Raw genomic sequence first — 6,000 nt, 5'->3', positions numbered from 1 at the left:
GTTGCAAAATTAGCTTCCTGTAGAACTCAGTGCACACTGTTTACAGTGTTCTGTTTTCATTTCAGATCTTCTTGGGTACCTGTTTCTGGCATAACCCTGGACCTGAACCAGAGATAAGTCCATTTAGGTTGGTTAACTCAGCAGCCATCTTGGAAATCTTGGACTATTTGCTATTTTGTATGTAGGGAATAATAGGCATGCTATGTCTACTCCAAAACTGTTGATCAAGATTACACATTTCATATTTCACATCAACAGGTCAGAAAATCTGACAACATAGTATCAGTCCATATTCGGCTATCATACATTTAGCTTCTTTTTGCTTCATTAGCTCATATCACATACAAAAAAAAAATCTTATGGTACAGTCTTGTTATTGTTAACTAAAACTATATTAAAAATAAAATAAAATATTAAATTATGTAAAGTGAAATAGCTTTAATATATTTAAATTGTACTACTTTTCAAATGTATGCTATGTAGAATAACTAAAACAACCAATAAAATGACAAAAGGACATAAAGAGTACTAAAACTAAAATGAAAACAAAATAATAAATATTAATACATACAATAATAGTATAAATATTATTTTCATGTCCACCTATTGTGCATGCTCTAGAACAAAATCTCTGTCAAAATTGGGTCATTTAGTGGTTGCACTTTATATTACATGTACTTACAGTGTACTTACCCAAGAAAGTACTGGTAATATAAGGTAACTACATGGGGTAGGGTTAGGTTTAGGGGTAGGTTCAAGGTTAGTACCTAGTTATTACCTAGTTATTGTAATTACTGCAATAAGTACATAGTATGTACATGAGGAACAGGACTGTAAAATAAAGTGCTACCCATTTAGTTAAAACACAAGACTTCAGTTCCAAAAGCCATCATATTGAATATTATGATTTTCTATGTATTTTCTATCTCCTATGATTTTTTTGAGTGGAGCTAATTCATTCATCACATCACTTTCTATTTCTGTCTGTCCATCGATTTTAATTGTGATTGTTATCATGTAATATTAGAATATATTTTCTATAGTTCAGTCATATTTTGAGTGTTAGAGTATATTTACGTTGGATATGCTGGCAAAAATACAGATAGTTCTCATATGTTGAAATTTTCATGCACTGCACTGCAGCCTGTAGGGTAAAGATTCTTGTTATTCTTTAATAAGAGAATTGTTCCTTGTATATTAGCTGTGTAAAATGAGTGTTTTCCTTAGAATATAAAAAGTGAGTGAATTTTAGAGTCTGAAAGCAATTACTTGACCAACTCTTTCCGTTCTCCAGACCTTCAAGTTTTTTTATGAGTTTACTGAAAACCACTCTTTGTAAACTAACACGCACATTGCAGACCACGAACATGCTCTACCAGCTCTATATATAATAAATGACTCTCTTTCCTCACACACTCTAGCTCCCTACACACACACTCTAACCCTGTCACGGTATGAATAAGCAGTTCTTGGCCTGTGGAGCCAGCAGTGCTGTCAAGCCATTGATGTACAACACTCTGGCCTTTGTTCCCCTGTACACAAACACGGTTGCCACATTAATATTTCACAGGAAATGTACTCTCTGCTCCTGATTTAAAGCCCTTTTTTGTTAACAGCGCTGTTTGCCTCATTCGGTCGCTCTGACGTATGTGGCTTACAGGCCCACATTTGTCCCTTTCTGTGTCGTTTAGGATCATACCATATTTATTTTTCATAGCAAAGTGTTTTGGGTAAGAGATTTAAGAATGAAGTCTCTTTATGGCCATGTCTCTTAAGTACCCTAATTTGATTGTAATTAGAAATCTGCGGTTTGCTGGTAAGATTCATAATTTGCAATCATTCGTAAATGGCCTGTTTTTCTTTTGGCCTTGTGTCTGTGTTTGTGTTGTGATAAAGTCAGTGTAGTGTGATCATTTGTTATAAAGGGAACGGAAGCACTGTAGAGCCCAATAAAAAAAACAAGGGATCAATAGATTCTCCCCGCAAGAGTGAAACATAACAGAAGCAACTAAAGCCTTTTATGAGAGAAACAATACATTATTCATGGCAAACTCTTTTGTTCTGCTTTGTTGTGTCTTATACAGATGGGATTACAGAAGGCTAGATCTTGGATTCAACATATGAAAGATTAATACGTGAACGGGGACATGGTTTGCTTACGAAAGGACTAAATAATTATTCTTTCACAGTGAGCGGTGGAAGAGCTCCAGAGATGGAGAACCAGGAGCACACTTTGACTGCAGAATGAGACGGTGAAGTCAGAGTCGGCCCCAGCCGAGAGTGAGTGACCTTGATCTGGCAGACACCGCTGAGTCTATATCTGGAACTTAAGACTTTTTTAGGTACCTGTAGATGTGGAAAGTAATCTCAGATTGATGGTCTCCTTAAAGAAACCGCATTATGTTCATTTTTACTGCATGTTTCAATGGTGTGTTTCTGTTTGCTAGGTCTGAGCTGCAACCGGAGCTGACTGTCATGTAAGATTATCAGCGACGGGGTCACACGAGGACTGTTATCTCGGAGTTCGTCCACACAGGTCAACTGTTTCCACCCAGTCTAGCCTTTTACGATCACACTGCGACATTCTATGCACTGTAGGCCTGCTCTATGAATAAATAACAATGGGAGATGCGAAACGTCCATTTTAAAAGCTTATTGCGGTTTGCTCTCGCTGGTCGCCGGGCATTTGTAAACAGATTGATATCCCATCGACTTCATTAAGGGGTACTGCTGGAGCGTAATTGGCATGTCCCGAGGAGCAAGGTTAACAAATCTTTCCACTGTCCTTGTCCATCATCAGACTGGCACATTAATTGATATGAATGCGCAGGCACAGTCCCGTATGCCGCAGAGATGGGCTGATGAGGCGTTGAGTGAACAAAAAAAATACAGGCGAACTGGGATAAATACAGTCGTTAAGGAATCCCGGCGTAAATGAAAATGAATTGATTTATTTTAATTGATTGAATAAAACACAACACGTCCGTAATCTTTGCCGAGACGTTCGGAGGAGGACTAAACATTTGTCAGTCTTTATCTATTTTCAATTAGCTGGCTATAATGATTAATTGAGTGCTCAGAGTTATGGATGAGTTAATTAGTGTAGAGAGCTCATCTCATTAGAGCAGAGTGGCATACTCACCACATGCTGCAAATGCTGCTCAGGGTGGCACCGCTCTTTCTATCTGCACGTGTCCACCTTCTTGAGACTTGCTCAGTAATGACACATACCGCTGCTAGCCTTCATCATCACTACCAAGGGCACAGTGTGCTCACGGCTCAAGTTGAGCTGAATGTATAGAGAGAAATATAAATAATGATGCTCCATACAACCATGTTTACATTATTCCATCAATCTTCCTTGCGTTCTAGCTCACAACTACCTGTGTGACCTTGAGACACGTTGCTTCAAATGGCTTAATTTGTTTGTTCCAAGGTTGTTTAATTTAGCTTTTATTTCTATTTTATTTTAAATTTGTCCATTCGGTTTTGTTCATTTTTTCACTTAGGCATTGTTGACTTTATTTTCATTTTTGTTTATATTTATTGTTTTATTTCTTAGGGGTGCCAAAGTTAATGTGCTAACTGGCATAATTTAACAGTCTAGTGTTACATGTTTAATATCAAAGGTTTGGGGTCTATTAGATTTTTTCTTGTTTTTGAAGTTCACCAAGGCTGTATTTATTTGATTGAAATACAGTAAAAACTGTAATATTGTAACATATTACTGCATTTTAAAATGACTGTTTTCTAATTTAAAACATTTCAGAATGCAATTTATTTATTAATTTTATTATGGAAAAACTGATGGCAGCAGCCATCACTCAAGTCTTCAGTGTCATATGATCCTTCAAAAATCATTCTAATATGCTGATTTGGTGCTGAACAATTGAAATAGAACATTATAAATGTCTGTACTGTCACTTTTGATTAACTTTGCGTAAAAAAACGTTTTATAAGTGAGACAGGTAAAATAAATTTGAGGCCATTGTTAATTTATTTTAGTTCGTTTTTGAGTTTAATTAATAGTGTTTTAATTTAGTTAAAATTTTTCCAAGTTATATCACTTTCTATGAACTTTTTAATTAATAATAATAACCATTTTCCCCTCCCTTTCAAGGGGCCTATTTTTTCCAGTGTTATGGATGCCTCTGTCCTGGCAACTGCAGTAGTTTTAGAAGCATATGCCCTTTAAATCTGAGACCGGTTTTGTCTTAAAATTATTAAACGGTACCCGCACAATGCTCTCAGCTGCTCCAAACCATAAATAACTACACCTATGCTTTTCTGAGGGTTTCATATCTCTCAGGACTGACTTGGCGTTTAACACATTCTTTTATTAACAGCTGGCCGTTTGCCATTAGCTTTTCTTCTCATTCTGTACCTCATTCATCTCCTCTATTCTAGCGACTTTTCCGCTCGAGTGATTAGATATTTGTAAGCAAGCACGTCGCTTCATTTTAACTGTAATTAAGCTCGATGAGAACGATCCGACTGCGATGACAAGGAGTGTGAATCGCTGTTCTTTGTCTTCTTCTCCCAGACCGTCTCGACTCACCTTTGCGTAATTCCCTCCAACTACATTGAGCACGCCGACCACTTCTTAACTCTTTGCTAAGTGTTAATTAAGCACACAAAAGCTCAATAATTGAGATAACATGGCAATTGGATGGTGGATTCCTCTTTATTTTTTAATTATCAAGCCCTCAGGGTGTTACTCCATCTTAATGAAATATGGACAATTTGACAAATCAGTCTCTCCTAACGGCGTTAATGCCTCCTGCATATTCATGGATTTTTAGAAGTCTAATCAAAGTCATTGTTGGGCCTCCCATGTGAGCACGGCATGGATGTGTGAGCGCGTGTGTGTGTTTACGTCTCTCGCCTATGAATGATTCATGCTGTTTAGCTCGCAGTTGCTCGGGTGCATCTGGCTCGGGGAGGTGTGAGTCTGGCCAAATGGAGGGGCCACATGGCAGCTCCAGATGTTCAGCTTTTGTATATGCACAGCTCATCAAAAACAACAACCCGTGCCACCCCTGGGTCTCTGCCATCTGGGGGAGAACCTAACTACAGCTTCCCACCAGCCTGCCGGTGCATTGTGGGAGAAGTTTGCTGCGGCGCCGTTGGAGGAAAAGCGACGAATCTCCAAACTCTACTTTTTCATCTTCTCGAAATCGCGGGTCACGGTGCACAACTGATTGGTATCCATAGATACGCATATCCATTTAAAATCCCAAAGCACTCAGGGAGGATATTTCATGGCCTGCCTCTCTTATCTTCCCTTTGATACATTTTTTATCCACCTCGATTGAAGATTCTGCTCTTTCATTTCCTGTGATATGTGTCCTGGCTTTTCCCTCTCAGCAGTGAGGAACAGATAAAGCCCCCAATAACCAATTCAAAACTACAGAGCTCCTCAGCTGCCCTTCTCCCCACCTTAACCCTGATAATGAATTCATTAGACTTTACAATAGCATCTGCTTGGGGACCAAATGGAGCAACCTCTAATAAATGCTTTATGGATTGATGTGGCTTTTGTAGTCGAGTTTTGGTAATGTGAACGGCTGGCAATAACTCGGTGCATTGAATGCGTTATGACACGAAGGGTTGCGCGCTCAAGAGGTGAAAGGTGCAGACGTAGTGATGCTGTGTGACTGGTGAGCATTCATTAGTCAGTTTTGTGTCAATCTGTCTAATTCTAATTTGATCTAATCTAATTTTACAGCTTGGTGGTACTCATTTATTATCTCATTATAAATCAGACATTTAGCAGAAAGCAGAAAACGGTATATTCACTTCTCTAGAGAGTTAGTTTAGTAGCATCAGTTTACTGGAATAATTTTGCTTTTGAAAACATTTATTAAACAGATTTTAAGACTGTTGAAGTAATTAAGTAAAAAAAAAATTACTTTTTTTTTTTTATACATTTATATATTTAGTTATTTTTTGGAACAAAATGTTATAAATATATGTGTCTCTTTAATATAATCCAGTCAG

Source organism: Barbus barbus (genome assembly GCF_936440315.1).
Source record: "Barbus barbus genome assembly, chromosome: 22".
NCBI classification, from domain to species: Eukaryota; Metazoa; Chordata; class Actinopteri; order Cypriniformes; family Cyprinidae; genus Barbus; species Barbus barbus.
This window is presented reverse-complemented; position numbering follows the sequence as displayed.